Genomic DNA, 25,887 nt, shown 5'->3' on the forward strand with positions numbered 1-25,887 from the left:
CATATTTACTCCTCAGGAGTTTTGTTTTAGGGCATCAGTAAACTCTGTTGGGGTATGAATGAATAGAATTTGTATTTATATTGCAGTTTTCATCCACCAAGGAGCTTAACTCAATTTACAAACACTTTGGAGAAGAATCGCTCCTCAATTACTGAAGTACAACAGCCACTTCTTGGGCAAAGAATGGGCATTATTTTGTGTCAGCATGCTGCAGAGCAGTTTGTGTAGGATGGGAAATTTTTAGGCATTGCCATCCATAATGAGATGTACATAACAAAATATGGCATATGTTAGGAATGTACAAATACATTGGAACACAGCTGACAATTAAGTAAATGGTTACTAACTTTGATGTATCAGTTACCAATCTGGTTGGATTAGCCATTATACATACATACATTCACCTATTTTTGAACAAGCAAAACTTGGAGATTTTTCCTCATGTTTTTATTTATCTTTTGCTGTTCACTACAACACAATTTGCTTTAAAAATAACATTTTTGCAGAAAAGTCAAAGGTTTTATATATCAGGTGTGAAGTAGGTAAAGCTGAGCCAGCCCAAGGAGAGAGCATGCTACACGTGATAAAGGACAGAAGCAGATAATTTCCTTCCTAGAGCACAAAGGGAGCAAGGGACAAATTGTCACAATTCCTCCACTTCTTCTGATGGCAATGGAGCCATGTATGACCTCTTACACAGAGGGATGCCTAAAGGCATAGTCTAGCTCTTTGAGAAGTTCCAGTCAACCACGGCAGAAAGAACTAGAGTAGGGCAGCTCTGTGAAAGTGATACCATTGCAAAACAGCTGCCTAAAGGGAATTGTTTGGAGACTTGTTCTTTCAGAAAGACTGACTCCAAGATAATACCTTCTGTGATGACTATCCTGATTAGAAATGGGAAACAACTGTTAAATTAGACTCCTTTTGCTTTAAGACTGAGGCCAGGTTTTCAAAACCAGAAGCCCAAAATTAGGCTCCTAAATTCATACTGTGGTAGCAATATATGATTTTCAAAAGTGGTAAACACCCAGCTTGAAATTGTAAATTGAATATTTCTCAGAAACTTTGCATTGAAACCTCAGAGAGTGAAATTAACCAAAATTCCATTAGTAGAGATTTTGATTTTTTTCTTCTCTGGACAGTTTTGCCCCCTCCTCCTCTGCCCCACGGAAAGTATCCAACATACCCAAATCTGATTAGTTAATTTTAGCTGCAAATTAGGCAGAAAAGGTCCTACCAGCCTGAGAACTCTGACTCCATTTTCAGGCAGAAGAAATAAGGATTCATCAATTCACCATTTAGGAGAATGAAATAGAATTGTATATGTAAATTATTGTCTATCTGCATGGATTTACAGTTTACTTATAATAATAATCTTACAAACTACAGATTAAACCAGGAAAAATAACAAGACAACAAAAATCATACTGTACATATGTTCATATAAGGTTATCAAATATTTCAGCACTTTATTAAATACATATAAGAAAATGCATGGCTCATAGTTATTAGTAATAAGTTATAGAGCCATTCACTTTCAGATCATCAATATGAAACAGCTAAGGTTAATAATGGCTCAAAATTGTTTCCTCTGATGGCTGTTTGGTGATCTATATGAAATTAGTTAGTGGCTCTGTCAGCTTCCTAACAGACACATGATCACATCTCAAAAAACAGTCATCAAAGTCGGTAAAAATTATTATGCCTTCTCGCTGTTTATCTCAGCAAAGAGGTCAAGAATTGAGTGTTCATGGGAACTGAACTATCCTCTCCCTTTTAAAGGTGTTTTCTCTAAAACAAGGTTGAGGCAGATTGGCAGAATTATATAGAAAGGGATGTTATTCTGTATTTAAACTCAGGACTGTATTCTGGAAGAATGTCAAATTTCACCAATACTAAAATCAATTTTAAAAAAGAAGTATCAAAGTAAATATATTTACAGACTGAGTGTCTGCTTGAATGACTCAGTAGACATTCAGTGGGATCAGATAATATATTCATCCTATTCAAAGATAATTCTAACAGACAGAAAGAAGAAACTGTTATGACTACATGCTCAATACACATTTAGTCAATATATAGGAGTAATATTTAGTTCTTTATTTCCAAAACTCTAAGCAAGAACTCATGTTGCCATTTAGGAGTCCATATTTTTGTGAAGTTTACCAAGAACCATTTCAACTGATTCCTATAGTATCTGCAACACATACCATATGCTACAGAGTCCATCAGGAGTCTTTTGAATGATGAATGTGTTTCTTTCACTACGTGATGAGCACAGTGATTTGTTTGCTTTGTGCATCTCAGAGGTACTAGAAAGTTTAATTTATTAAAACAAAATAGAAGCTAGTCAAACAAAGAAGTACTATAAATGTTTAAGAGCCTGAAGCCAGATTATAATTTACCAGAGAAGATTCTGAATGGTATTACTATTAGTTAAAATAAAAGGTTTTCATGGAATGCAAGCAGAAATAACTTTCCTTTGGCTAAACATGTAGCCCATACATTTAATCTTTTTTTCACATGAGAATGAATAATATGACACAATCACATTTGTTAACTATCAATGCAATCATATAATTGCTACTATAAAAGACAAAATAATTCTTCTGATTATCAGAAAATTTGTCTCTAATCTTAATTAATTTTGATCAGTGTTTCGTGACCTGTACTGCAACAGTTTATCTTACCTGAAAATTGGTTTTGTTTTCATGAAAGTTTCCATAGCATGTCATCTGAGTCTAATGTATTGGACTTCAGCTGTAGGAAGTGAAAATAGGGGAGGTGTATCTCATCAATTCCCAAGGCAAAAGGCAACAAAGTGTGATTTATTAACAGCCAATCCTGTGAATCACCTGCATACCCACAGCAGCATAGATTAGATGTTTGCTACTCCAGGACCTTGCTTAGAATGTAATGAAACAGGATTTTGAGAGATGTGACCTCTTTACAAATATTTTTTCTTTTAAAATTAAAACTGATAGCTGCATTTATGAAAACAAAGAGGTTTCTTTCCAGTTCTGACCCTTGCTATTTTTCTTTCTAATGTTTTAGATGTTAAAAAGTAGGAAGAGACTGAAAGTAAAAGGCTGAAAACATATGGCAATGCTGATGTGTGAAAAATAAATTTATAAACATTTTAGTCTTTAGAAGCAGCTGTGACCAATTTGTATAGAAACTACAGATAAACTTTGTTTCCATTTGTTGAGTTTTGATGGAACCATTGCTATACACACTGAAAATTGAAGTTTATGTATTTTTACTTTTTTATGTGTTCAATTGTGTTTCATAATATGCTATTTTTTCACATTCAGCGTGTCCCATAATTATATTATAAATTTGCCACATTATTTGTGGTATTTCAGTATTTCTATATTTGTAACATAATAACCCTTTGAAAATTGCAGTGATAAACCCTTATCCAAAGCACTTTGAAGTCAATGGAACGACTGTAGTACTGCTATAGTAGGCTTTCAATTGACTAGCAATCTGGAGACTGCCAGAGTTCTCAGTGTTAAAACTAAAGAAAGAGAAAGACCTTCAAAATACCTCTGTTACTTATGAGCTAGCTGTATATTTGACAAAGCCCTGGCTGGGATGGTTTAGTTGGGGTTGGTCCTGCCTTGAGCAAAGGGTTGGACTAAATGACCTTCTGAGGTCCCTTCCAACCTTAATCTTCTAAGATTCTATGATTCTCTTCTGCCCTCCGCGTCCTTAATTTTGAAAATGTCCAGGTGGATTTCATGTAGTTTGCTGCAACTTTAGTATTAGATGCTGTATTATGAGCTGGGTGAAACCATGTTATGGGTTGAGTTAAAACTTCGTTCAAACTGATGTATTAACAAGTCTTCCATTTAAGGTAGCTGTAAGAGACAAGTAAGGGGTCATACCTACAACAAAACCTAATATAATCTCCACAGAAACTAGCACCATTTCGGCGGAGGGTACAATGGCATGTTGTGACCAGGTGTCTCTGTGCGTGAGTGGGTGTGAGAGAGAACACACAGAAACTGAGGATAGACAAAAACAAAGAGAGGCAGATGCAAAAGACAAGAAAGGCTAGCAGTAGTCTGGGAGCAGAATGTGACCCTGGGAAAAATTACAAAGCTTTTTGGTCTGTTGGCTAAAGAAGCTGCAGGCTGTAAGCTAAGAAACTATTCCTTTTGTTCTTGGTTCCTTCTGTATTCAGAGACACAGGGCTTTGGATACTTTTTGTAAATAAATAAAGTTGCATCAAAGACATACCTGATGATCATCAACAGTTTCTACTCCCAACTGGAACAACCTACTAGGCCTCAAATTTTTAGGTAGCCACGTGGGCCAAAGAAAGTGTCACAAATGCCCTAATCTTGGTTAACACTGGTATAAATAAAGACTGATGAAACTGTTTATGTAGATCTCATCTTATTTGTACACACCTCTGAACATTTCAAAGTAACCTCCTAATTCTTTCTAATTATATGTGGTATATAAAAGTTACAGTACTTTTGAGTTGGTACAGGAAATTAAAAATTCATAATGACATTCATTCATCCTATCATTTACACCTCAATGAAATGTTTAAAAATGAATGAAGAATTTAACCTTAAATTTAAATACCTGCCTTCTCCAACCATGTCCCAGAGCTTAGTTAAACAATTGGAAATACTTCATTTTAATTCGGTGCATTGATTTCAGATGGCATTAATAAATTATTTCATTTCACTATAAATAATTAATGGGATTTGCAAACATTAACATGCATCTGAAGCTTCCCAAACCCTTTGGTGTGCCATCTAGCCAACTAATCGACAAAACGTGTATTTCTGTGATGTGCTTAGCACAGGCATTTTTGTTAAAAGTCAGTATTTTTACTGGCATGTCATATAACAAAAAAGCAAGTAAAGCAAAGAGAAAGCTCCCTCAGACTGCTCTTTCCCCCCCCCCCCCCAGAACCAACCTTCCCCTTTAAATGTGTTAGTTTGACAAATAGTGTCTATGATTTTCATTGGATTAAATAATGCTTGCATGAAGGAACACTGAACAAAGACAAGAGCAAGGAATGTGTTTTTACACAGCCTGCAACACATTCATTCATAAATATTAAAATAGAATTGCCAGTATTAACCGAGGGCTGACTGGAAAGATTTATATGCTTCCTGTCCTCAAGGGGCCAATCTGATCACATCCCTTTGAAATGTCACTTGACCCACATCATCAGTTACTGAAGTCAGAGTATTTCACTCTTCCTGATTGTACCAGCTAAATATGATTCTTTTTATTTATGTGCTGATTGGGCTGGTCAAAAGAGTTTATGTAAGCTCCCTGCCTTTATAACTGTTAAAAAGCCCACTTTTATTGCACTTTATAAGCCATGTATAGCCTCTGGAAAATGTCAACAATGAGGCAATTACATTATGCTACACTTGTTAATAGTAGACTAAGCGAGTAGTTGAGAGATCTTCAAATATAATTGTTACAGCTGAGAAACTCCAGAAGTCCTGAAAATTGTCATCTTTCCAAGTTCCCTATTTAAAAATGAAAAAAACCTAAGTAAAATGAATTTGTAATCTGTAAAGCAGCCATTTTGTTTCTGAGACTTTGAATATACATTTTCTAGTAAGATAAATGGGTGTTTTGCACTGCATATGTACTTCTTTCTGTGTTAGTGAGGTATGTTACTTAAAATTCTTTTCATGTACTGGTTTTTCCCTGATGAATTTTAAAATGCAATTGAAATTGAAAAGTGAAAGGTGCTTTACACATGCAGATTAGATAGAATGAAAATGACAAAATGTAAAGAATACTTCAGATAATTAACTAAATAATTCAGATAATATTCAGATAAATAAAAAAAATCCAATCTATTTGGGGGAAACATCACTCATGAAGAAACTGCAGCAAATAAAAACCAAAATTTGGTTTAATTGGGCAATTAAAAATAATGCAGTAATAATAAAAAACAATAGAAAACAAATAGAAAAATGGGAAAGTTGATGCAGCAATTAGTATAAATTGGCAGTTAAATACTGTTGTTAGGAGAAGCTAATGGTATCAATTAAAAATCTATGTCTAATAGAATCATAGAATCATAGAGTTGGAAGGGACCTCAGGAGGTCATCTAGTCCAACCCCCTGCTCAAAGCAGGACTAACCTCAGCTAAATAATCCCAGCCAGGGCTTTGTCAAGCCGCAGCTTAAAAACCTCTAAAGATGGAGATTCCACCACCTGTCTAGGTAACCCATTCCAGTGCTTCACCACCCTCCTAGTGAAAAACGTTTTCCTAATAGTGTTAAGAACATTAAGTTTTTTAAATATATCAGGAACAAATGAAATCCTAGCAATAATAGAGGTCCAATACTAGACAAGAATGATAAAATTGTCAATTATGATGCAAAAAAGGCAGAAGTATTTAACTGATATTTCTATGATGTATTTGGAAAGAAACAGGATGATATATCTTAGGAAGGAAATACTTTCTGTATCATCAGGAAGTAGGGAGGATGACCTATTAAAGTTAAACATTTTTAAATTGGCAAGATGAGATAACTTGCACCCCTCAGCATATTAAAATAATTGGCTGGGTCATGGTGGATAAACGACTGAACATGAGATCCTACTATGATGCTGAAGCTAAGAATGTTTATGCAATCCTTGGATGGATAAGCAGGGGAATATTAAGTAAGACTAGGGAGGTGGTAGTACATCTATATACAGAATTAGTGAGAGCATTCCAGGAATACTGTGTACAGTTCTGGTGTTCATACTCAAAAAGTGGAAAGGAGTTTAAAAAAATTGGAAAGGATTCAGAACAGAGGTACAAGAATGATCTGAGGTGTGCAAAACATTTCTTATGGTGAGAGACATAAAAAATTCACTCCATGTAGTTAATCTAAGAGACAATTAAGAGATTATTTAATCTTCATCTGCAAATACCTACATGGGTAGGAGATTTTTAATAACAGATAGCTCTTTAATCTAACAGAAACAGACATAATGAGATGCAGTGGTTGTAAGCTGAAGCTAGACAAATTCAGTCTAGAAATAAGGCACCATTTTTAACATTGAGGTTACTAAAACATTGGAACAATTTACCTAGAAATGTGGTGATTCTCCATCACTTGCAATCTTTAAGACAAGCCTGGATACATTCCTAGAGTATGTGTTCTATCTTAAACACAAGTTATGGGCTTGCTGCACATATTTCTAGGTCAGGTTCTGTGGCTTGTGTTATGCAGGAGGTCAAACTCGATCATCATCAATGATCAATTGTGGCCTTAAAAATCAATTAGTCTAAATATAAAGTCTCCACACTGTTGTAATAATGTATTAGAAATAAACATTGAATGATTTATTACATTTTAATCATTAATATATTCTTAATAGAAGTATTTAGAAATGTTACCTTAATTCATTTAAAATGTTACCCGTTTTTCCAGGGTCAGCCTTATAGAAGCTTAAAACCTTTTTACAGCGATTGGATGAAAAGTTCAGCTGTTCTAATTCATCTGTAGACCCTATCAGCTTCCAATGAAGTGAAATAATTGATGCATTTTGGCTGATCCAAATCTTAATACACAGGAGGAATTCTAATTTGCAAACAAGCAACTCAAATCAATATCTACTTATGCTATACAAAGTCAGCCTGTCTTCAGAGACCTACTGAAACAAACACAACCCTGAGCGTGTGACTGTCATTACTAGTAATTCTTACTAATATGGAATTAAAAATAGATAATTTCATTGAAATGTGGTAACCATTTCTATGGTATACTGAGAGAAAAAGGTAGCTACAGAGGTAAAATAGATCAAGAAATACTGATACAAAGGCATGAGGCCAGATTCACAAAAAGACATAGATGCCCAACTCCCACTTTAGGCACCGAAAGCCAGCAGTTAGGTGGACTGGTATTCACAAAATCCCTATTCTGGTGGTGCCTAACTTTGGAGACACCTACATTCCCTAAGCACCTAAAGTTTTGCTGTGAAAGTCGCCTGGGCCACTGACTTTCTGCTGCTGAGCCTGCACCCTAATGGCTAAGGCAGGCACCCTGGAGCCTACCTCTCATATAAGCCCTAGAGGGATCCTCAAACCAGATGAGAATAGGCAGTTCCCTGTCCATCTTGCCTATAGGGCCAGATCTGTTAGGTGTGTGCTGAACACTCCTACCTCCACAACAAAACAGTGAGGATGGCTTCTCTTATAACCCTGAGCCCAGTGATTATGGCACTCACCTAGGAGGTGGGAGACCCCATTTCAATCACCTCCTCTGGACTGGTCTACACTGGGAAGTTAGGTCGACGGAAGTCGCCCTCCATCAACCACATAATGTATATGTCTCCACTGCATGGTCCGTTCCGCCGACGTAAGTCACCAGAAACATTGACTTAATAAAACCACCTCCATGAGAGACATAGGGCTAAAATCAAAGTGGATGGATCAAATGAACAGCAGTGTAGGCGGAGTGTTGCGTAAATCGACATCATTGGCCTCCGGGAAGTGTCCCACAATTCTCTGTTGTGACCAGTGTGGACATTGTTTGCACTCTGCTGAATCATGGCCACTTACACAGGAAACAGCCCCTCTCCTGCTCAAGCCCCAGTAAATTTTGAATTCTCATTACCTGTTTGGTCAGCATGGAGAGCTCGCCAGCACAAGTGATCATAGTGACTGCACTCCCCAAATGTGGTTCAGTCTGAAGTACACCTGAGGTGTTGGATCTCATCAGTCTGTGGGGAGAAGAGTCTGGTTAATCTCAGCTCCAATCCAGCAAAAGAAACCTTGATATCTATTACAAGATATCTCGTAGCATGTTGGAGAAGGGGTACCACAGGGACCGCAGCAGTGCTGCATTAAAATCAAAGAGCTGAGGCAGGCATATCAAAAAACAAGGGAGGCAAACAGTCTTTTTGGCTTGTCACTGAAGACATGTCGCTTCTGCAAGGAGCTGCGTGCACTTCTTGGTGGCAACTCCCCCACTGCCCACAGATGCAGCATTGATACCTTGGGGGAATCTGAGTCCCGACTCAATGACAATGAGACTGTGGATGAGGAAAAGGAGAAGAACGGGATGCAGGCAAGTGCGGTATCCATTCTCCCCAAAAGGCAGGAGCTGTTTGTAACCCCAGGGCAGCCCAGCCAGATGCAGGACAGCATCTTGACCGACTGAGATGCCGGGGAAGGCATACCTGGTGAGTATGTAATGTAAATCACAGTGCTGGGGTTACATCCTCTGTTGGGTTCTGGTTAATACAAAAAAATTATTAGGTGTGGTGGGGATGGTCTTCCTCGTTTGTGTGCCAGTTATGCAGAGGGTTGCCCCCAGAAAAGATTACTTATGTACACAGAGATGGCCCGAGAATCCTCCATGGATATCTCTAGGAAACTTTCCTGGAGGTTCTCTTCAATCCTTTGAAGAAGGTTTCTTGTGACCACAGCCTTATTTCTTCCACTGCAATAAGATACTTTCCCCCACCACTCTCTTATTAAATGTTCAGGCATCATTGCAGAACACAGCATAGCAGCATAAGGGGCAGGCCTGTACCCAGATGTTTGCAGCAACTCCTCCCTTTCCGCCTGTGTTAACCTCAGGAGACTAATATCACACAGGGCCACCTAGGGAAGATGGTGCAAGTTTACAATACCCGTACCCATACCGAAAAAAACAGTGTTTATTCCCTTGCCTGGGCCAGTTTCTTTGGTCAACTACATGTTCTTTGACATGAAGTTATTCTAGGTGTTAGGGAATGGGAGTGCCCTAACCACTGGGATGAAGGTTTTAAGGGAGGTCTTCCACTCCATTTTGCGTGGAGTTAGACGTGTGCCACTGCCATTCTTGAAAGAAGTAGCTTAGGTTCCTAAATCCAGGAGACTGTTTCCTGTTGTAAACCACAACAGGGATAGGTGCCTAAGTCCCTTTGAGGGTTAGGCCTTAGGACACACCCGTCTTTTCAGCATCCACTATTGGTCAGTTTAGGCAACTCCCTGCTCAGCATTCTGGCTTTTGCGAATCACATTCTTAGGTGCCTATCTCTCCCCAAGCACTGTATAAGGAGCCTAGGCATCTAACTCGGGGTTGTTGACTCCATGAGCTGGATTCCACTAAGTGCACTTTCTGAATGTAGCCCAAAGTTACAAATCAAAGGGCCTGATCCCATAAGTCAGAAGGGAAAATCCCACTGACTGCAATTGTTATAATTCTGGCCAGTCCACATGGGCTACCCGAGCATATATAGTGGGAGGCTAATAAAGGCAGTATCTCTCATTACCATTCCTTTGAGTCTTCTTTATCATCATTAACTACCGTTATAGTTGCTTTAGCTTTTTGGGGACCCGATTCTGCAAATGTATTCTACCTCGTAGACCCATATCCCTGTATAGTTCTCCCTGCACCGAAATGAGCTGTTGCTTGATTATACCTTATAATGGTATGTGTAATCCAAAACTCACATGATGTCAAAACACTTGTCCTAATGTCATGTATCTGATTACAATTTAAAACATCAGCTATTCCTGTACCCCAGATATTTTACAACAATGCTTGCTTGTTAACTCATTCACTGACATCCTATAACAAAGTGTTACCTATAAAGGTTATGTTATAAAATGAGGAGGAAAAAACAATAATGAAAAGCAAAGAAATGTTACAAAATATTTTGAACATTTTTTTTCTCCAGTGCTAAGATCTCAGATTAACATTTGGTGCGAAGGGACCAGTCTTTCATTAACAAGATGAAACATGTAGGCTGTGTAATGAGACAGACAGAAAAGCCTTCACAGAAAATTGTGGAGGAAAGAAAAATATAACTGATCAGACCTTTTTTACCTTTTAAATATAGCATTATTGATTTAGCCAACTGGTAAACAGTCATTTTCCTGTAGAACAAAATTAGAGAGGGTGCATGGAGACGAATGAAAATGAATGATTGCTTCACAAAATGTTATGGAGAATAATGAGTCTATGTTGCTCCGAGATGAGATGGTAAAAAAAAATACTAGGTGTCACAGTTCACAGCTTCACCTTAGACTTCTCCTAGTCTCTCTGAGACCACTCCCTGAGAAGTTAGGCCTGTTGCCTTCACCAGTTGTGGGGTAGAGTCCCATGATTTTTCCCTGTTTTTAGATCAGCCCCGCCCAAATGCAGCACCCTGTTTACCAACCATGATTGCGCAGCAGGCCTATCTGGATTCAGCTGCCCTGCACAACTTCTCTTTGGGAGCTATGACCAGTGCATGAATATAGTGGGCCAAAACAACCTTTTCAAAACAAAGTATTGTTTAATCCCAACGGCAGGAACAAGCATAATAGGAAAAAGATTTCCAGCACAGCAGTCTACACACATTTGTCTTATCTACGGCTTAGGTAAATTATCTCAGGTACCTCCAACTGTGAGGCTAGGAACTCATTCTGCACCTCTGCAGCCTCTGCTTCTCCTGTTTTTCAGAAGCTTTGGTTTTTATCCACTGAAAATACCTTTCTTTCAGTTTCCGAACTGAAGACCCTCTAAGGTTACAAGCTGGGACTTTTCCCTGGTGGGACCAGCCAGACAGTTAATCTTCAAAGAGCCAAAAGTAAACTTTGAAGAGAATGATACTTGTATTGCCCTGTTAAATATTAGTGAATGGCTGGCTATCAGAAGTATTTATCTGGTTGTCTACCTACCTGCCTGTCAGCTCCTGCTGAATTAACCCTTGATAATCATATAGCAAATAACACAGCAACAATTAAACAGACATAACATTCATAAAACATTGGAGGCAGCTTCCACATCCTCCACTCTAGCTTAAAGAATATACAAGCTTGGGAAATTAACTTGAATACTGAGAGAATCTTTCATAACAGAAACAGACATTACAATTATGTACAGTTGCTATTTCTGTATAGTTTATATTTTTAATGACTATGAATACAAGAGAACCTATTAAGTAGCATTTGTAAGATTTACAGGATGGAGTGCTGATCCGGGACATGCTCCATGTTGCTCTCCTTTGAATTTTGCTAATACTTGTATAAATTGTCATGCCAATAAAGATCTTTGAATATGAATCTGGGAGTGGAAGGTTGTCCTGTGTCTCGCTGAATGTTTCAGTGTTCTAGTTCAACTTACATGACAATTCCTTTAGTGAAACTGCTGAGTTCTCTTCTGTAATGTGAAACAAACCAATGCCATTTTTGTGTGTACTTAGTTCTGAGTAAATATTTTATTTTATTGATCCTAATCATCCAGTAGAAGGAAATTTCCCAACAAATAAAAAGAAGGGTCATTTGGAAGTGTGTTTCCAGGCACTAGACAATCAACATTATTATTTGTAGAGTATTTTACAAACTTAAATGACAATCTGCCAAAATCTTGCCTCACTTATAACCTATAGAACCCAACTGAATATGAGAAGTTTACAAACAGTACCAGGTAACAATGCAAACACTAAAGAGTCTAGGCATGATTAGTGAGGAGATCAAGCCTTGAAAGCATCATGAAATAATTGCATTCCCTGCTCCAAAAATATATATAATCTGATTTTATACAGGATGTAAGGAGAAGTAGCAATAGACAACAAAGCAATTGAGGGAGTGGAGAAGAAAGAAAGGTGCAGAAATAAGATGACAATTATTGAACTAAGGTATATGAACATCAAAAAGGTTCCAAAGAAATTTTATGTTTATTTGTTGGGCTGGTAAATAAAGTTACTTTTTAAAATGAAAATGGAAGTGGGGCTTTAGGAGAGATTTGAATAAGAAGAGTGCAGTGGCTTGGCAAACAGAGATTGGGAGGACATTCCATGCATAGGGTTCTGGCACAGTGTCATCTTATGGACACTGCAGGTAGCTCATAGGATGTAGGCTAGAAAGAGACATGGAGATAGACAAATTTCAGGGGTTCTTCGAATCCAGATACTCAATCCATTCATCCAGTGAATTGATTCCATTCATAATCCAGCCATTATGTTAATAGTTTAATAGTTAAATATAAGCATCTTACTGAGATACCTTGCTTCCTCAAGAATTCTACAGGAGTGACTTGGAGAAAGGAAATGAGGGGGGATTATTTGAAGTTATAGATGAGGAAGCAACAGGATTTAGTGAGAACCTTAATTTGAGGTGAGACTCACAGAGAGGAGTTGAAAATTACCTCAGTTTTTTGATTTTGAGAGACATGGAGAATAGTGGAGTTTTGTCACCTTCAGCTACTAAAACTCTGTTCTCACCAGTAGTCACTAGATGTTTCTCTTGAGTTCATTAGATCACAGCTCTGCAAGTGACAGAATTTATGGAACAGGAATTCCTTGCCCTTTTGACCAAGAATCCAAGTGCAAGTGAGCTCCAAACATCTCTACTTCAATGCCTCTTTTTAGAAGTTTTATTAAGTTAAATAAAATAAGATTTAAACAAAAGAAATGGTCTACATAACATATCTAGTCTTATACCTGGGCAAAGCTAAATTAAACAGGCACATTTAGATTCAGTTATAGTAAAGAAATGCAATCTTACACTTATAAAGAGTGCAATCTCTTCTCTCGGCTTGTCTTGTTTTTTCCTCCATCCTGTTGGCAGAAGACAAGTCACCCTCCCCCCCCCTGGATTCAGGTATCTCTTTTTTCCATTCCCTGACTCCCAGCTTGCCCCATTATACTTTTCAAGATCTTTGAATGTGTCTGTCTTACCATGCCGATCTCACCTTCAGGGACTTTTGTACCATGTACATTGCCTATATCCCAAATTCCTTCATTGCTTTGAATAATTATTTTGGTTCATGTTCTTCCTGAACAACTTAAAGAGTACTTTTGAAGGTGGATACACCTCACATGTCTCAATCCTTCTGCACATCTCATCACCTAGATAAACTTCACTCTTCAAGGGATGTCTGCCCTTGATTATCTCTAGATATTTTGCTTTTCTATGCTATTTATCTTGGATAAAGAGATCAACCTCAGACCAGCTCTTTCAGTTTTTTGAAGTTGCAAGTATTATGGAATTCTCATAATACATTCTTAACATTAATTTGACTCTATCAAATATGAATCATGGATGGATTAAACTAATCTGTCACAAGTTCTTAATGATGACAGAGAAGGGAGGGAGAGGAGAGGGTTTTAGAGGGAAGGTGGGAAGTTCCACTGTTGATGATACAGAGTTGTGAGACTAAGATAGGAGTCGGATGGTAGATTTGACAATCATCATCACAGAGGTGGTAACAGAACTTTTGGGACCAGAAATATACAAGAACGAATATTGAGAAAAAAGAGGAGAAAACTCAGGACAGAAATTGAGGGATGACAACAAAGAGGAGGAGGAAGAAGAAAAACACATATAAGATGAGATGCTGAAGGTATGGTCAGTATGGCAGGACAAGAACCAATAAAACACAGAGTCCTGGAAGTGCAGAAGTTATAGTGAGTGAAGGAGGAAGTGATCAATGAGGTCAAAGGCAGCAGAAAGGCTTAGGACATTTACACAGAAAAGACCCTTCTAATTCTGATGAACATGGTTTAAAAATATAGACAGATTGACCAATGAGGGCTCATAAGACCTAAATGAGATGGAGACAAAGGAAGCCAGAAAGGAGAGGACCAAAGAGAGCTAAAGGAGAGGAAAAAAGCTGGCAACAGAAATAGTAGATTCAAGGAATTTATAGCAAAGGAGAAGAATAATATGAAGCAGTCGTTGGTGAGATAGGTAAGGTCATGGAATACTAGTGTGTGCATTTGCAGGCTGATGGAGAGAGACAATGGGAATGGAGTAAGGGAAATCTTTGTAAGATTTCTTCTAAACAGCTTTTATTCTATATACTAATTTAGAATTTCTCTCTGCCATTTCTAACACCTATTTGTCCTTTTGATACCAGCTGTTATCCTGGTTTCCTCTTGGTATTAAAAATTATTCTGTGATCTTGCCTATAGAAATAAATCAAGATTAGATTTCACAGTGTTAGACTAGATGCTACTGTATTGTCTGTGATTTGATCAAGGTTAGGTTTTGGGATAGCAGTTGCTGTTCAGGCCCTTTCCTTTACTAAAGGGTCATGGTCTAGCAGTATATGCTCAAAATTTAGATCTTATATACAACGTTTTACAAATCTATGATTAATAATAAAAATTATTTATTTTGGCTTGGATTTATTTAAAAAATGCTCCACAGTGTTTGCAACTAATAGATTCAAAAGAGTCTAAGGTATGTTATTCCTTTCTAACTGAAGAGTCATTCACTTTGTGATTAGAAGCATTAAATATAACACTTTTATATGACTCAACAGATGAATTTCATACAATATATGGATTACTCTGAGCATTCCTCCTGGGGATAATGATATGCAAATTACAAGACTTTTAAAAGCCTACAACCTGGTTTTAAATGCAATAATAAAAAATCATATCCATGTGTATGATCATTAAACATTTTAATACCCATATTCTTAAAAAAGGGTTATTGGCATCATAATATTTTCAATCCATTTGTAATACTTTACATAGTTTTTATGCCACCTGGTGGTCACATAGCTTATAGACTCATAAAGGGCGAAATACACCCATGGTAATAGCAACTATAGATGGTGTCTAATACAATAGAGACACTGCTATTCTGTTGTGTGAAGGGGGGTGGCCATGGAGAAACGACATAGTGACATTCCATTTCATCTGTTATGCTGGAACTGGACTGTGTACCATTCTGTGCAGGCCAATTATATGAGAGTTGGCAAGATTGGGGGAGGGGTCAGATTGTGGCCTCTGGGTTCATGAATCCCAGCATTGATAAGGGTTGCACAGACTAGTGCCTCCTATTCCAGTCTAGGGGAGCTAACCTTCATCTTGTACCCTGTTTACTGTTGGGATTTCACTCTGAGCCGTATACCACCTACAGATGATTTCTTCTTCAGAGGAAGAGCCCTGTGTAGCTCAAAAGCTTGTTCCTTCCACCAACAGAAGGTGATCCAATAAAAGATATTATCTCACCCACCTTATCTCTTCAATCGGACTGTTATCCTTAATTATTTAGACCAGGGAATTCAGGCTAACTCAATCCAATTTGTCTTTGAGCAGTCTCTTTCTTTACCAGAAAGATAAAATTGGATAACAGGTCATAGCTCTGAGTGTACCATGTCTTCCTCTGTGTTTGGAAAGCTCCTAGCATGTTTTGGGCACTATTACAAGAAGAAGAAAAGAAGAAGAAGAAGAAGAAGAAGAAGAAAGTCTACTTTTGGGCAGGATCAGCATTAAATGTATTGCATTCTGTTTATAGATTGCCATGTAGATTGGAGGAATAGCCACAGTTCATGAGTTTGGTGAATGGTTTAAGACTTGTTCCACACTCTTTATTAAGTGTTCTTATGTGGTCATATAACTACATCTTAGATCACCCAGCTTCTGCCATGCATGTATCAGATTCACTATTTATTGGGGAAAGCAGATGCCTCTCTAATAGACATCTCATCATGTCCTAGTGGACACAGTTACAACCTATGATGGAACGGAATATGTAAGCAATAGATGTAGTATTTAAGGAAAAATAGTAGTATTTTGCACTTCTATATTGCTATCCATCCAAAAGAATCAACATAATTTACAAATATTAACTAATTTAGCCTCACAACAGCCCTGTAAGGTATGCATTATCCCCATTCTACTGATGGGGAGACAGACACAAAGATTAAGAGACTTACCCAATATGACAAACAAACTAGCCAACCAACCATATGGTGGAGACAGGAATAGATCCCATTTCTGAGTCCCAGTCTTTTGGCTTAACTATAACCATTCCATCATGGGAAATTTATATTTCATCAGGATCTGCATCTGACACTAGAACAACTGTAAGAAACATTAATAATAGTAAATAATCCCAACACCTGAAACAGTTGTTGCAGTTATGAGGATCATTGTCCAATGATGACTAACTCATGCAATGTCTATCATAGGATAATGCACATACTACAGTCTTCATGCATATATGGCTTCAGCTAACAAACTGCAGACACCATCTTCCTTTCTTTACATTTGCAAAGTTGGTTACTTTCTTTGGCACAAATATTTCAATGTAGTTTTGCAGTAGTTCTGCTGTGCTATCTGGCCACATGATTAGCTGCAGCAATAACTAACAAAATAGTTACAGAATTGTCTTCCAGGCATATTGGGAGGTTTGACTTGTTGATATAGGATTCCATCTGTCTGGAGACTGTCTCTCTGACAGGCTTGATTCTCAATATGTGCATCCCATATCATGGATGGTATGGTATGTTTTCATAGTCTGAATCACAAGCACATCTGTGATACAGTGTGTCAGACAAACTGAACAGGAATCGGCAATGACAAACTGAACAGGAATTTCTTCTTTGACTGGGTTTCCTAAATATTTCAGAGTACAATCAAGAAAGTTAATAGTGGGGAGTCATAGAATCATAGAATCATAGAATATTAGAGTTGGAAGGGACCTCAGGAGGTCATCTAGTCCAACCCCCTGCTCAAAGCAGGACTAACCTCAGCTATATCATCCCAACCAGGGCTTTGTCAAGCCTCAGCTTAAAAACCTCTAAGGATGGAGATTCCACCACCTCCCTAGGTAACCCATTCCAGTGCTTCACCACCCTCCTAGTGAAAAACTTTTTCCTAATGTCCAACCTAGACCTCCCGCCCTGCAACTTGAGACCGTTGCTCCTTGTTCTGTCATCTGCCACCACTGAGAACAGCCTAGCCCCATCCTCCCTGGAACCCCCTTTCAGGTAGTTAAAGGCCGCTATCAAATCCCCCCTCATTCTTCTCTTTTGCAGACTAAACAAGCCCAGTTCCCTCAGCCTCTCCTCATAAGTCCTGTGCCCCAGCCCCCTAATCATTTTGGTTGCCCTCCGCTGCACTCTCTCTAACTTGTCCACATCCTTTTTGTAGTGGGGGGCCCAAAACTGGACACAATATTCTAAATGCGGCCTCACCAATGACGAATAGAGGGGAATAATCACTTCCCGTGACCTGCTGGCAATGCCCCTCCTAATGCAGCCCAATATGCCATTAGCCTTCTTGACAACCAGGGCACACTGCTGACTCATATCCAGCTTTTTATCCACCGTTACCCCCCAGGTCCTTTTCTGCAGAGCTGCTGCCCAGCTCGTCGGTCCCCAGTCTATACCTGTGCATGGGATTCTTCCTTCCTAAGTGGAGGACTCTGCACTTGTCCTTGTTGAACCTCATTAGGTTTCTTTTGGCCCAATCCTCCAGTTTGTTTAGGTCACTCTGTATCCTATCCCTACCCTCCAGGGTATCTACCACTCCCCCCAGCTTAGTGTCGTCCGCAAACTTGCTGTGGGTACAATCTACCCCATCCTCCAGATCATTAATAAAGATGTTGAACAAAACCGGCCCCAGGACCGACCCCTGGGGAACTCTGCTTGTGACTGGTTGCCAGCTAGACATGGAGCCATTGATCACTACTCGTTGAGCCCTATGCTCTAGCCAGTTCTCTATCCATTTTATAGTCCATTCATCCAACCCATACTTCTTTAACTTGCTGATAAGAATACCATGTGAGACAGTATCAAAAGCTTTGCTAAAGTCAAGGTATATCACATCCACTGCCTTCCCTACATCCACAGAGCCAGTCACCTCATCATAGAAAGCAATCAGGTTGGTCAGGCATGACTTTCCCTTAGTGAATCCGTGTTGACTGTTCCTGAGCACCTTCCTCTCCTCCAAGTGCCTTAAAATGGATTCCTTAAGGACCTGCTCCATGATTTTTCCAGGGATTGAGGTGAGGCTGACCGGTCTGTAGTTCCCTGGATCCTCTTTCCTCCCTTTTTTGAAGATGGGCACTATATTTGCTTTTTTCCAGTCCTCAGGGACCTCCCCCTGTTCCCACGAGCTTTCAAAGATAATAGCCAATGGCTCTGAAATCACCTCAGCCAACTCCCTCAGCACCCTCGGGTGCATCGCATCCGGCCCCATGGACTTGTGAATGTCCAATCCTTCTAAATAGTCTTGGACCCGTTCCTTCAGCACTGCGGGATGTTCGCCTCCTTCCCATTCTGTGCCACCCAGTGCAGCAGTCTGAGAGCTGATCTTGTCTTGTCTCAGCTTTCTCCACATCCTCCGTCACTAGGTCGCCTCCCTCATTCTCTAAGGGGCCCACACTTTCTCTAATCTTCCTCTTGTTGGCAACATGACTGTAGAAATCCTTCTTGTTCCCCTTCACGTCCCTTGCTAGCTGCAACTCCAATTGTGCTTTGGCCTTCCTGATTTCATTCCTGCACGTTCGAGCAGTGTTTATATAATCCTCCCTAGTCATCTGACCAAGCTTCCACTTCTTGTAAGCTTCTTTTTTGTGTTTAAGTTCGCCAAGGACATCTTTGTTAAGCCAAGCTGGACGCCTACCATATTTGCTATTCTTTCTGCACATCGGGATGGTTTGCTCTTGTGCCGTCAATAAGGTCTCTTTAAAATACAGCCAGCTCTCTTGGGTTCCTTTCCCCCTCATATTAGCCTCCCAGGGAATCCTGCACATCAGTTCCCTGAGGGAGTCAAAGTCCGCTTTTCTGAAGTCCATGGTCCGTATCCTGCTGCTCTCCTTTCTTCCTTTCGTCAGGATCCTGAGCTCGACCATCTCATGGTCACTGCTGTCTAGGTTGCCACCCACTTCTACTTCCCCTACCAAATCTTCCCTGTTTGTGAGCAGCAGGTCAAGAAAAGCACGGCCCCTAGTTGGTTGCTCCAGCACTTGCACCAGGAAATTGTCTGCAACACTCTCCAAAAACTTCCTGGATTGTTTGTGCTCTGCTGTATTGCTCTTCCAGCGGATGTCAGGGTGATTGAAGTCTCCCATGAGAATCAGGCCCTGTGAACTGGAAACTTTCCCTAGTTGAGTAAAGAAAGCCTCATCTACCTCATCCTCTTGGTCTGGTGGTCTGTAACAGACACCCACCAGGACATCACTCTTATTGTTCTTGCTTCTAAGCTTAACCCAGAGACACTCAACTGACTTATCTCCAGTTTCATACTGGAGCTCAGAGCAGTCATAGTGCTCTCTTACATACAGTGCAACTCCTCCCCCCTGTCGCCCCTGCCTGTCCTTCCTGAACAGTTTATATCCATCCATGACAGCGCTCCAATCATGAGAGTTATTCCACCAAGTCTCAGTTATTCCAATCATGTCGTAGTTTCTTGACTGTGCCAGGACTTCCAGTTCTTCCTGCTTGTTTCCCAGGCTTCTTGCATTTGTGTACAGGCACTTGAGATAAGTAGCCGAGTGGCCTACTTTCACAGTATGAATCGGGAGGCTTCCCCTGCTGCACCCTCCTCCTTCTGCTTCCTTGCGGTGTCCCTCTTCCCCACTAACCTTCAGGCTTAGGTCCCCATCCCCCGTCGAAACTAGTTTAAAGCCCTCCTCACTAGGTTAGCCAGCCTGTCTGCGAAGATACTCTTCCCTGTCTTCGTTAGATGAATCCCGTCCCTTCCTAGTAATCCTTCTTCCTGGAACAGCATTCCATGATCGAAGAATCCAAAGCCCTCCCTTCGACACCACCTGCGTAACCACGCATTTACTTCCCCAATGCGACTGTCCCTACCTGGGCCTTTTCCCTGAACAGGGAGGATGGACGAGAACACCACTATCGCTTCAAACTCCTTAATCTCTTTTCCCAGAGCCACATAGTCCGCAGTGATCTGCTCAAGATCATTCTTGGCAGTGTCATTGGTGCCCACATGGAGGAGCAGGAAGAGGTAGCGGTCTGAGGACTTGCTAAGTTTTGGCAGTCTCTCCGTCACATCCCTAATCCTAGCTCCAGGCAAGCAGCACACTTCTCTAGTTTCCCGGTCATTTCCATTAACTCTATTATCTTTGGCCCAGTAGTTATCTTGTTCTGCAGAGAATTCAGAATTCATGCCTCACAAAAAACAAACAAACCAAACCTCTGATGTGCTCCAATATCCTGCTAAGAAACTCTTGTGAACATACTGCTATAGTGAAAGTTCTTATATTCTTGTCTAGGAAGAAATTCAGAATGTTTTGCAGTGATGCTACTTGTAGAATTGCAGGGACATATTCCTTTATAGAATTAGGAAACTCAGAATATATTTTTGACTAGATTAATGCTGGAGTACTGCAAAGGACTATAACTTCTGGGGCATCTATGAGTTATAGCTCTTTGGGAGATTAGGTGTTATGTTATCATTTGCTTAGATTTTGGAGAGGGCCTGGGGCAGCCAATACCACCATGTTCGTGTGCTATCTCTTTATGTGTCTAGTGCAAAGAGAACAGTAGGATGCCTGCTTCTGTCTCTACACCTAGGAGAAAAACAGGGTTTGAGTACAACTTGAAGGCCAGCTATGAAAGGAAACCAATCATCTATACCATCTATTTATCCCAATAAAAGAGAAGCTAAAATATTGGGAGATGAGTGGTTCAGAAGCTGAAAAGATGATTAAACCAACAGGGAGAACTTTATTCCAGGGGTGCTATCACTTCCCTGCTCCAAAACATCATATATCTAGTATTGAGGTATCTAGCTGAATCCAATATTGCAGCTATACTGTTGCCCAAGCTGTTAGAGATCAATAAAAATACTTGGTAGTGACATACTCTGTGGTTGTATTTCTTTATCCAGACTTTTACATACTGACCAAATTCACATGAGCTCTTTCTATCATATACACATGTAACCCCCGTTTCTTCCTTGGGTTACTTGGAAGCAGGCAACACCGATCTGTGTGCCTGGGTGCCTGATGCTGTTGACAGTAGAAGAGATCCTGAGTATCTCATTGGTGAGGTTAGATAGGTGGGAATCCTCTATCCACCCCTCTGCTGCAGTCCTTTTACTTGTAAAGGAAATTAAAATTGGTGGTGCCTCCATCTGTTTGGGCCCTGTACACACTCAGTGGCATGCCTTGGGAGTCTCCAGGAATAAACCTACACTATTCTGTGCATAAGATCTAACTAAAAATACCACTTATAAACAATATACACCCTATATACATTTAGATTAAAGTTAACAATTTCAGGAAACATGATATAGCAGACAGAGATTGAATATCACCACTAATTTAAATCAGCAGGGGGCAGTTCAATAAATCAATTAACAAATACAGTTTACAGTAGTCAATGAAATTTATCTAACTTGCATTTACACTGCCACCATTTACCCCACCCCCGAGCGTACATGCCTCTGGACTTCAGAGTTCTACGCACTTGCTTTTATGGGCATGCTTGAATATCTTGAAGCTGGGGACAGCACTTTGTTGGTCCATTGAATCAATCCAGCCAAGGCAAAAGGGAGCAGAACAATTCTAATTTGGGATCATTCCAAGCTGCACACCCCCTCGGAAGATTGGAGTTGTTTTAATTAAATGTTAGCAGCCCAGGCTCCTGGCTCAATCAGAAGACCACTCTTCTTCTCAGACTCAGACAACTCCTTAAAGCGTCTTTGCTGTGCCTCTCCTCTTGCAAGTACTTCCCCAAACAAGGGTGGCGGTTACTCACACTGCCTTCACTGTAGGCCCACTTCGGCCAGCCCTAGGCACAGCAGTCGTCTCTGCCACCAACCACCGCTGAGGTTCCGTGCTCAATAAAGGCCCAGCAGGCTCTCAGCAGCAGCTTGTGGCTTCCTAGCAGCAGTTTAGCAGCAGCTCCTGGTATGGACAGAGCTCCATAAAAGCAATCCCAGCTCCTCTCCAAAATGGAACTCAACACTGCATGCTCTCCTTGCACTCCCTGGGAAAGGAAGTCTCTCTCTCTTCCCCAAGGCATCATGGGATTCATAGTCTCCAGTGCTGGATTGCAGCATTTAGGACTTTCTCAACTGGAATATGCTCAATTAAGTTCAGAGGCTCCCCTCGTAAAGGGTGTCTACACACATGAACCTTCATGTGGGATGTGCCATGGAGCAGATGACTTTTATATTTTGTCCCAGGCCCTGTGAATATTGCTGTGGTCCTGACAAATAAGCCAATACAATGGAAAAGATCAGGGATACTATATCTTTTTACATTAGCATGCAGCACAAATTAAGGTTAAATGGCCAATGTGGTAAAAAAGCCCAAGGAACAGTTACAGACAAAAGTAGGACATTTAGGTGGGAGAAGAAAGGGAGAAGAAAGGTGGGAGAGACCCTGGATATATAAAGCTTTTAAAGGGGGAAGGAAATGGATTGACCTGAACAATTAACTTGTACTTACATCCAGATCTTGTTCCTACCTCCTCCATCACATCCACAACCATTTAGTCCAAGACAATGAGCTTACAAGTGAAATTTGCTAATAAGTGTTACTAGCACAAATGTTCACTAGCCTGCTTTAACTTCACAGAGTAACAACATAGTATCTCTTTACCTCATTTCCTCCTCACTAACAAAATTGACCTTTTGTTACCCCACCCCAAATGCTACTGACTGGCTGGAGGAACATTTGTTTTGGCCACAAATATTCAGTTTGGTTGGTTCCCCACTTTTCTACCAACCTATAGAACAATGACCTTATATTTAGCAGATCATCCCAAAGTTTGCACTAAAAAATAATTGAAGAACTATAGTTCAAATCCACTGCTGATTTTGTGTGGGAAGACAAGGAATTAGCTATCCAGACTGATCACTGGCAAAGTGATATGATTTTTCCCTATAACTTCTGCAAGAAAGATTATTTGTCTCTAACATCAATAGATTTGCAACAACTAATTTATGTGACACTGAAATTCTAAATCTACAAAATATGAAGGGGAGTGTGTTACTTAAGATATTTGGCACATCCAGTATTGCAAAAGGCCCCAACTAAAATGAGAGGATTTTCACAACTCTCAGATGATTAAAGCCAAACATTTGTATTCATATTTATAAATATGAATATTTATATGTATATTTGATCCTTGTTGACCTACAATGACCACCATGCAAATTTCCTTAACAAAAGGATGACGCAAAGCTGCCAGGCCTTTGGAATTTGGAGAATTTGAACTCTAGCTGCTGTTGGCACCCAAACACTTCTCACTCTCCCAAATCCCAGTTATCACAGAGATGATGAATGGAATGCCACAGAATAACCCTATAGCTAGAGGGTGAACTATTCCCATCAGCATGCTCCTCAGTCAAAACAGCAACAAACAGAGATACAGGCATCAAATCCTGTTACACTGATGAATGCAAGTGTCACCCTTCTGCCAGGTGAAATCAGCAGCAACAAGAGCTGATTTCAATACAAAACAGAACTGGTCCCCCGCCTCCAAGTAATCTGGGAACACTAAATGCCATACCTGGGTACTTCTAAAAGGCAACTTCCCCTTTTGTAAGCACTGAATCTGTATATAACAAAATAAAACTGTTATTCAAAGGGAAAAGAGAACCAAGCATTAATTTGGGAAAACACCACAGCCACGATTCAAAAGCATGCCGAAAGCAAACTGCCAGCCTCTCGTATGTTGGGCAATGTCCTTTACCTCAGTTTCCCATTTTGTGGTACAAAAGTCCAATGAATGAATGTTCCTTTAATACATCTTTAATTCATGTTCCCCCACTGCACCCTACTCACAGTTGGCTGCCCTTGGTTAGCAAAGACCCAGAGTTCAGAACTGCATTCAGCTGGGTTCATTTCCTCTGCTGAAGGGGGGCAAAGGAAGCAATTGAGCAATGCTTCCGCTGCTGCTGCTGCTTCTGCATCTGGCTCACAACTGCTGCTGTTAATTCTGCTGCTGCTGGCCACCACCTGCCACTCGCTGCCACCTCTGCTGCTGCTGCTGCTGTTCACTGCAACACCCTATTCTGAGGTTCCCTCACTTACCAGAGCCCATGGAAATCTCAGTGGGCCGTGGGGAAACTCACAACTAGAGCAGTCTCTGTATTATCTTTCACAGCAACGCTACCCCCACACTAGATTTAAGACAGCCCCTAGACAAACTGATCACTGGCATCAGCGCTAATAATCACTGAACGGTTGAATCTAATCAGCTCTAACACTGAAGGGAAAAGAAGCAAATGCTGGCTCAGGCAATTTCAGCAAACCCCACACCACCATATAGAAATACCTACCCCCACCGCCTCTCATTTTCATTGGGATTTGGCATCCCTATTCCCTGCTTAGCAGGTGAGGTTCAGTTTAGGGTGACACCCTCAGTCAGAGCAGGCTAAGTACAGTTCTGCTGTCCTTTACTCATATAATAAGGATAACGACATTCCATTACCCCTGCATTCAAATGTAAACATTTTTTATTAAAGCTAATGGTATAAAATGATCAAATACAAAGGTTTTGAAGGGAAGAGTTTCAGTACATGTGGGAATAATGTATAGACTATCCAAAAGGTATAAGGTTTGGTTTGAAAGTCCTACAATACAAAGAGTACATAATCTGCAATATCCCAGATTAAGGGTTATCAATTTAGTGATACAGCTGAGATAGAAGCATTAAAACAGTCGGGTACATCACTCATACAAAAGAAATACTGAGTTCAGTTAGCGGACAGCAAGTATAACGATGAGTGATGGTTGCGCCTCATTGAATGTTACGTTCAGGATAGTTAGTCCTTCAGAAAATACGATTCACAAAACAAAGGTCTTTCTGCATCGCTCTTCCATTGTGTTCTGGCTCATTCCTCATGGTATTGCCTATGCCCAGTGACGTGTTCTGTGTAGATGTCCCTGGACCACCTGATGGTGTCTGACACCATGAGATGCTGCATCAGCCCAGTGATTTATAAAGTGATTTATAGCCCAAAACCAGCCAAAATTGATCATTTTGGCAAAGCAGCTCCATCAGCTGAAACCTAAGTAGAGTAGGTGTGTCTATGCAAATACAGTCTGCTTCTGAAGTCTTTTCCCCTAGTTCATCTCTAGATGTCAGGATCTCCTGCTGACACATGTTTGGGGATCAACAAAATCAGCACCATTCATGACCTAATTTTAGGTGAACCCTCAATTTTCCTTCATTACTGAGACATGATCCAATAAAATCTCCT

Source organism: Emydura macquarii, unplaced genomic scaffold (assembly GCF_026122565.2).
Source record: "Emydura macquarii macquarii isolate MOO-44397 ecotype Brisbane River unplaced genomic scaffold, CSIRO-AGI_Emac_v2 contig_1027, whole genome shotgun sequence".
Classification (NCBI taxonomy): Eukaryota; Metazoa; Chordata; order Testudines; family Chelidae; genus Emydura; species Emydura macquarii.